Below are 9,546 nucleotides of genomic sequence, written 5' to 3'. Positions count from 1 at the left end.
TATTATTTCTTCCAAAGTGGATAACCTCACATTCGCTAACGTTATATTCCATCTGCCAGATCCTCGCCCACTCGCTCAGCCTATCCAAATCTCTCTGCAGACTTTCCGCGTCCTCCACGCAATTCGCTTTCCCACTCACCTTCGTGTCATCAGCAAACTTGAATACCCTACATTCAGTCCCCTCCTCCAGATCATCTATGTAACTGGTAAACAATTGAGGCCCCAGCACCGATCCCTGCGGCACGCCGCTGGTCACCAACTGCCAACCAGAAAAGCACCCATTTATCCCAACTCTCTGCTTCTTGTTAGATAGCCAATCCCCAATCCACGCCAACACCTTACCCCTACCTCCGTGTACCCCAATCTTCTGCAGCAACCTTTTGTGAGGCACCTTATCGAACGCCTTCTGGAAATCTAAAAACACCACATCCACCGGTTCCCCTCTGTCAACCGCACTAGTGACATCTTCATAAAAGTCCAGTAGATTCGTCAAACACGACTTTCCCTTCATGAATCCATGCTGCGTCTGCTTGATCGAACCATTCTTATTCAGGTGCTCTGTTATTTCCTCTTTAATAATGGACTCTCGCATCTTCCCAACTACGGACGTTAAGCTAACCGGCCTGTAGTTACCCGCCTTTTGTCTACTTCCTTTTTTAAACAGCGGCGTAACAGTAGCTGTTTTCCAGTCAGCCGGCACTACCCCAGAGTCCAGCGAATTTTGATAAATTACTACTAACGCATCTGCTATTACCTCAGTCATTTCTTTCAGTACCCTGGGATGCATTCCATCCGGGCCCGGGGACTTGTCTACCTTCAGTCCTATTAGTCTACCAAGCACCACCTCCTTAGTAACAGTAATTGTATTGAGGACCTCCCCTCCCACCAACTCTCGATCTCTAATATTCGGCAAACTATTTGTGTCTTCCACCGTGAAGACCGACACAAAGAACTTATTTAAAGTCTCAGCCATTTCCTCGTTTTCCACTATTAAATCCCCCCTCTCATCTTCCAAGGGTCCAACATTCACTCTAGCCACTCTATTCCTTTTTATATACTTGTAAAAACTTTTACTATCATTTTTTATATTTTGAGCTAGTTTAGTTTCATAATCTATCTTTCCTTTCTTAATCGCTTTCTTAGTCGTTCTTTGTTTTTCTTTAAAGCTTTCCCAATCCACTAATTCTCCACTATTTTTGGCCACTCTGTACGCATCTGATTTTCTTTTAATACTCTCCTTTATTTCCTTCGTTATCCACGTCCGGTTATCCTTTTTCTTACAGTCCTTCTTTATCACCGGAATATATTTTTGCTGAGTACTTAAAAAAATCTCCTTAAAAATCCTCCACTGTTCCTCAGCTGTCCTACCTACCAGTCTGCTCGCCCAGTCTACATTAGCCAATTCCACCCTCATCCTATCGTACTCCCCTCTGTTCAAGCAGAGGACACTGGTTTGGGACCCTACTTTCTCACCCTCCATCTGTATCAGAAATTCCACCATATTATGATCACTCATCCCAAGAGGATCCTTCACAAGAAGATCCTTAATCCTACCTGTCTCATTGCACAGAACCAGATCCAAGATAGCTCGCTCTCTCGTAGGTTCTGTAACATACTGTTCAATGAAACAATCCCGACAGCATTCCAAGAACTCTTCCTCAAGCCCTCCACGTCCAATTTGAGTCGACCAATCAATATGTAGGTTAAAATCCCCCATGATTATTGCCGTTCCACTTTTGCACGCATCCATTATTTGCTTGTTTATAGCCCTCCCCACCTCTAAGTTATTATTTGGGGGCCTATAGACCACGCCTACCAGTGTCTTTCTCCCCCTACTATTCCTTATCTCCACCCACAACGATTCCACGTTTTGCTCCTTAGAGCCTATGTCGTCTCTCACTACCGTCCTGATATTATCCTTTATTAACAAAGCTACCCCACCTCCTTTTTCTACCTGTCTATCCTTCCTAAATGCCTGATAACCCTGTATATTCAGTTCCCAGTCCCGGTCACCCTGCAACCACGTTTCTGTGATGGACACTAGATCATATTCATTTGTATGGATTTGTGCCATCAACTCATTTACTTTGTTTCGAATGCTTCGTGCATTCAGGCAAAGTGTCTTTATGCCAGCCTTTATCTGGACCCGGTTTGTTGAAGCACTACTAACATCTCCCAAGCCCTCTCCTCCTTTAGCTAGTTGTTTATTCACTATACTCCTGGCATTAGAGTAGACACCTCTCAATCCTATGGTCTGACCTCTCCCCTTCTCTGTTCCCAGTCCACCTGCCCTCTTGCACTGCCTATAACCCTTCTCTGTTTGCAAGCTACCTTCCTCACTCTCAGTCACGTCACTTTGATCCCCTCCCCCCAACCTATCTCGTTTAAACTCTCCCCAGTAGCCTTAGCCAACCTTCCTGCCAGGATATTGGTCCCCCTGGGATTCAAGTGCCACCCGTTTTTAGTATACAGGTCACACCTGCCCCTAAAGAGGTCCCAATGGTCCAGAAACCTGAATCCCTGCCCCCTGCACCATTCCCTCAGCCACACATTCATCCTCCACCTCACTCCATTCCTTTCCTCACCTTCCTGTGGCACAGGCAGCAATCCCGAGATTACTACCTTTGCTTTCCTCCTTCTCAGCTGTCTCCCTAATTCCCTATACTCTTTTTTCATGTTCCCTTCCCCCTTCTTACCCACATCAGCGGTACCAATATGTACCGCTACCTCCGGCTCCTCTCCCTCCCACCTCAGGATTTCTGGGACTCGCCCAGCGACATCCTGGATCCCAGCCCCAGGGAGGCAGACCACCATGCGAGACTCCCGCCTGCCTCCGCAAAATCGCCTGTCCGTCCCCCTGACTGTCGCGTCCCCGATTAATACCGCCTTCCTCCTCCTTTCCTTAGCCCTCTGAGTTACAGGGCCGGACTCCACCCCGGAGACACGGCCACTGCTGCTTCCCCCAGATGGGCTGTCCCCCCCAACAGTACTCAGACAGGAGTACTTGTTGTGTAGGGGCACTTCCACCGGGGTACTCTCAATCACCCGTGTTTTACCCTTCCTGGCTGTCACCCACTTGGCCTCCACCCGTGGCCCTGGTGTGACCACCTGATGATAGCTCTTGTCTATCACCTCCTCATTCTCCCTCACCTGCCTAAGATCGTCAAGCTGCAGTTCCAGCTCCCTAACACGGGCCCTCAGGAACCGCAGCTCGACACACCCCTCACAGATGTGGATGTCCGGGAGGCCAGGTGCCTCCAGGACCTCCCACATACTGCACTGCGAGCAACACACTCCCTATGTGGATTGGCCATGCTAGATTGTCCCTTACTGTCCAAAGATGTGCAGGTTAGGTGGATTGGCCATGCTAAATTGCCCCTTAGTGTCCAAAGATGTGCGGGTTAGGTGGATTGGCCATGCTAAATTGCCCCTTAGTGTCCTGAGATGTGCAGGTTAGAGGGATTAGCGGGTACAATGTGTAGGGATATGGGGGTAGGGCCTGGGTGGGATTGTGGTCGGTGCAGACTCGATGGGCCCAATGGCCTCTTTCTGCACTGTAGGGATTCAATGATTCTATGATTCTACATGGACTGACTGATGTCCAATAACAAACCTGGAACTCCCTCCCTAACAGCACTGTACCTACACCACATGGACTGACTGATGTCCAATATCAATCCTGGAACTCCCTCCCTAACAGCACTGAGGGTGTACCTACACTACATGGACTGACAGGTGTCCAATAACAATCCTGGAACGCCTTCCCTAACAGCGCTGTGGGTATACCTACACCACATGGACTGACTGATGTCCAATAACAATCCTGGAACTCCCTCCCTAACAGCACTGTGGGTGTACCTACACCACATGGACTGACTGGTGTCCAATAACAATCCTGGAACTCCCTCCCTAACAGCACTGTGGGTGTACCTACACCACATGGACTGACTGATGTCCAATAACAATCCTGGAACTCCCTCCCTAACAGCACGGTGGGTGTACCTACACCACATGGACTGACTGATGTCCAATAACAATCCTGGACCTCCCTCCCTAACAGCACTGTGGGTGTACCTACACCACATGGACTGACTGATGTCCAATAACAATCCTGGAACTCCCTCCCTAACAGCACGGTGGGTGTACCTACACCACATGGACTGACTAATGTCCAATAACAATCCTGGACCTCCCTCCCTAACAGCACTGTGGGTGTACCTACACCACATGGACTGACTGATGTCCAATAACAATCCTGGAACTCCCTCCCTAAGAGCACTGTGGGTGTACCTACACCACATGGACTGACTGGTGTCCAATAACAATCCTGGAACTCCCTCCCTAACAGCACTGTGGGTGTACCTACACCACATGGACTGGCTGATGTCCAATAACAATCCTGGAACTCCCTCCCTAACAGCACTGTGGGTGTACCTACACCACATGGACTGACTGATGTCCAATAACAATCCTGGAACTCCCTCCCTAACAGCACTGTACCTACACCACATGGACTGACTGATGTCCAATATCAATCCTGGAACTCCCTCCCTAACAGCACTGAGGGTGTACCTACACTACATGGACTGACAGGTGTCCAATAACAATACTGGAACGCCTTCCCTAACAGCGCTGTGGGTATACCTACACCACATGGACTGACTGATGTCCAATAACAATCCTGGAACTCCCTCCCTAACAGCACTGTGGGTGTACCTACACCACATGGACTGACTGGTGTCCAATAACAATCCTGGAACTCCCTCCCTAACAGCACTGTGGGTGTACCTACACCACATGGACTGACTGATGTCCAATAACAATCCTGGAACTCCCTCCCTAACAGCACGGTGGGTGTACCTACACCACATGGACTGACTAATGTCCAATAACAATCCTGGACCTCCCTCCCTAACAGCACTGTGGGTGTACCTACACCACATGGACTGACTGATGTCCAATAACAATCCTGGAACTCCCTCCCTAACAGCACGGTGGGTGTACCTGCACCACATGGACTGACTAATGTCCAATAACAATCCTGGACCTCCCTCCCTAACAGCACTGTGGGTGTACCTACACCACATGGACTGACTGATGTCCAATAACAATCCTGGAACTCCCTCCCTAACAGCACTGTGGGTGTACCTACACCACATGGACTGACTGGTGTCCAATAACAATCCTGGAACTCCCTCCCTGACAGCACTGTGGGTGTACCTACACCACATGGACTGGCTGATGTCCAATAACAATCCTGGAACTCCCTCCCTAACAGCACTGTGGGTGTACCTACACCACATGGACTGACTGATGTCCAATAACAATCCTGGAACTCCCTCCCTAACAGCACTGTGGGTGTACCTACACCACATGGACTGGCTGATGTCCAATAACAATCCTGGAACTCCCTCCCTAACAGCACGGTGGGTGTACCTACACCACATGGACTGACTGATGTCCAATAACAATCCTGGAACTCCCTCCCTAACAGCACTGTGGGTGTGCCTACACCACATGGACTGACTGATGTCCAATAACAATCCTGGAACTCCCTCCCTAACAGCACTGTGGGTGTGCCTACACCACATGGACTGACTGATGTCCATTAACAATCCTGGAACTCCCTCCCTAACAGCACTGTGGGTGTACCTACACCACACAGACTGCAGAGTTTCAAGATGGCGGCTCACCACCACATCATGGGGAATTAGTGCTGGGTATTGAATCCTGGCCTTGCCAGCGATGCCCACATTACATACACAAATAGATAAAAAGCAGCTCGTTTTAGAAATGAATCATTATTTCATAGTCTCGATGCACATGGATAAATACACTAAAGTGGTGAAAATAAATGAGGGAAATAATCCAATTCCTAAGGAAGGAAAAACTCTCATCAGAAAAAGATTTTCTTCCCAAATTCTTCTCTCATTTGTTTACCGACACAGGGATACTGAGAGAGATTATGGTATAAATGATATCAGGCCACACTGCAGTGACTGAAGCACCATTTTAACGCAATGCTGAGGGAGTGCTGCCCTGACACAGGTGCTGTCTTTCCTCTGAGTCCCTAAATGAAGCTCCAACTACCCTCTCACTGAGACACGGATCATAGATTCACAGAATCCCGACAGTGCAGAGGAGGCCATTCGGCCCATCACGTCTGCACCGACAAGACCACACTATCCACATAACCCCATAGTGTCCCTGAGGGGCAATTTAGCATGGCCAATCAACCTAACCCGCACATCTTTGGATACTAACGGGCAATTTAGCATGACCAATCCACCTAACCTGCACATCTTTGGACACTAAGGGGCAATTTAGCATGACCAATCCACCTAACCTGCACATCTTTGGACACTAAGGGGCAATTTAGCATGGCCAATCCACCTAACCTGCACATCTTTGGACACTAAGGGGCAATTTAGCATGGCCAATCCACCTAACCCGCACATCTTTGGACACTAAGGAGCAATTTAGCATGGCCAATCCACCTAACCTGCACATCTTTGGACACTAAGGGGCAATTTAGCATGGCCAATCCACCTAACCTGCACATCTTTGGACACTAAGGGGCAATTTAGCATGGCCAATCCACCTAACCTGCACATCTTTGGACTGTGGGTGGAAACCGGAGCACCCGGAGGAAACCCACGCAGACACATGGAGAATGTGCAAACTCCATACAGACAATGACCCGAGGCCGGATTTGAACCCGGGTCCCTGGAGCTGTGAGGCAGCAGTGCTAACCGCTGGCACTATTTTAAAGAAGCGCAGGGGAGTTCTCCCCAGTGTTTAATGTTCATCCCTCAGTCAACATCACGGGAAATAGATGCTCTGAGCGTGATGACATTGCTGTTTGTGGAAGCGCTCTGTGTCCAAGCCAAGTTGCTGCACAGCATCAGGGGAGACACCTAATTGGCTGTGGCAATGTTTGGGTCACCCGATGCCAAGTAAATGTTGGATATCAATGCAGGTCCTTGTTGTGAATACAACACTTGCGACACTATTGTGACACACTTGCTCTAATGAATGTACCCAAAACATGTCAACTGGTTCTTGCAGACGTTAACCAAGCTATTGTGTTTTACCTGCGTTTCCTGTTTTCAACACTGACATTCAACACCCTGACAAACACAAACTAATCAACCTCCCCGCAAATAATGACGCAGATGCCAAAGGAAAAGGAAGATTTTGCTTTGATTTCCTTTTCACATTGAATGAACAAATGTGGACTATATATTCTCAATTTCTTCAGTAGCGAGGCTGTTGATTTGATTTATTGTCACATGTATTGGGATACAGTAAAAATTATTGTTTCTTGCGCACTGTACAGCCAAAGCATACCGTTCATAGAGTACATAGTGGAGAAGGAAAGGAGAGGGTGTAGAATATAGTGTTACTGTTACAGATAGGGTGTAGAGAAAGATCAGCTTAATATTTGATTTGATTTATTATTATCACATGTATTGGGATACAGTGAAAAGTATTGTTTCTTGCGCACTATACAGCCAAAGCATACCGTTCATAGAGTACATAGGGGAGAAGGAAAGAGGAGAGTTCAGAATATAATGTTATAGTTACAGATCGGGTGGAGAGAAAGATCAGCTTAATATTTGATTTATTATTGTCCCATGTATTGGGATACAGTGAAAAGTATTGTTTCTTGCACGGTATACAGACAAAGCATACCATTCATAGAATACATAGGGGAGAAGGAAAGGAGAGAGTGCAGAATATAGTCGTACAGTCACAGATAGGGTGTAGAGATAGATCAGCTTAATATTTGATTTGATTTATTCTTGTCACATGTATTGGGACACAGTGAAAAGTATTGTTCGTCAGAGAGCTGATGAAGGGTCATCTAGACTCGAAACATTGGCTCTATTCTCTGTCTGCAGATGCTGTCAGACCTGCTGAGATTTTCCAGCAATTTTCTGTTTTTGTGTGGAAGAGAGAATGTCAGGGGTGCGTGGGGTCCTTGATTATGCTGGCTGCTTTCCCGAGGCAACAGGAAGTGTAGACGGAGTCAATGGATGGGAGGTTGGTTCGTGTGATGGACTGGGCTACATTCACGACCCTTTGCCGTTACGTTTACGAATAGGACTAGGATAACAAAATGAAGGGATACCTTTCCCATGCATTGCGGCTTGGTGGTCCATTTAGTGCTAATACAACTGCTTCCCCAGACAAGGCATGAGGTCACAGCAACACCACATGGACCTTACTGCAGTCTGGCCTCAGTCCCACACTTCGTTGGCAAAGTTTACTTTCCACCAGTGGCTGGTTGCCATATTTCCATCTGTAAATACCATTCACGTCACCGTTAGCGCAATCGTCCCCATTGTGTGTTTCTGGTGATGAATAATTTAGATCCCTTTGCAGTTAACAAGAGGCGGATATCTTCCTGGCTTCCGCTTGGAATCAGGAGACGGTGCCATATTGCTGGGAATGCATTCGTTTGAAACTATTTTCTCTGCTATTTTTATCGGAGCTATTAACACAGGCCAATCGCTTCCGCTGGAATGGTCCGGACAACATCAGGCGTTCAGCATCCCCGCCATGATGAGGGCAAAGGTCATTACGGGAAGTACATTGAGGAAGCAAATGATTCTCAATCAAACATCTGTACCATCCCCGTCAAATTAGCAAAATAAAGGCCAAGAGAAGAGTCGCGTTGGGTTGGAGGAAGGGAAAAACAGTTCATAATAGCTCACTAGTGGGAGAAACAAGAACTCAAGGGCACGGCCTCAAAGTGAAGAGACGCTCCTTTAAAACTGAGATAAGGAGGAATTTCTTCAGCCAGAGGCTGGTGAATCTGTGGAATCCATTGCCACAGAGGAGGCCGGGTCATTGAGTGTATTTAAGACAGAGATAGATAGTTCTTGATTAATAAGGGGATCAGAGGTCATGGGGAGAAGGCAGGAGAATGGGGATGGGAAACTTATCAGTCATGATTGAATGACGGAGCAGACTCGATGGACCGAATGGCCTAATTCTGCTCCTATATCTTGTGGGTACACTGAGGGAGAATTTAACATGGTCAATCTGCCTAACAGCACGTCTTTTGGACTGTGGGAGGAAACCGGAGCACCTGGAGGAAACCCAGCAGACATGGGGAGAACGTGCAGACTCCGCACAGACAGTGACCCAAGGCCAGGAATTGAACCCGGGTCCCCGGCGCTGCGAGGCAGCAGTGCTAACCACTGCGCCACCCTGCCGCCCTTCTCAACCTTTCCCCTCGCCCGTGGTGTGGTGCTCCTCTGGCTAAATCGCCACCAGTCAGCTCTCCCTGTCCATCAAAGGTGGTGGGGGGCGGTGAGGATTCAGTCTATGGTCATCTGGAACTATGGTGACTTTAGCTTGACTAAACACGCGGGGCGGGATTTTACGTTCTCGCTCGAGCAAGAGCGGAAATTCCCGCCCAAGGTCAACGGACATTTCCACCGTCCGTCCCTCGCCCGCGCCGCTTCTGTGGTGAGCGAGTGCATAGAATTGTGGCGGGGCTGTAAAAATAATTTGGTTTGATTTATTATTGTCACA

This window comes from Mustelus asterias, chromosome X, assembly GCF_964213995.1.
Source record: "Mustelus asterias chromosome X, sMusAst1.hap1.1, whole genome shotgun sequence".
In the NCBI taxonomy this organism is placed as follows: domain Eukaryota; kingdom Metazoa; phylum Chordata; class Chondrichthyes; order Carcharhiniformes; family Triakidae; genus Mustelus; species Mustelus asterias.
The sequence above is the reverse complement of the archived record's forward strand: the minus strand, read 5'-3'. Positions refer to the sequence as shown.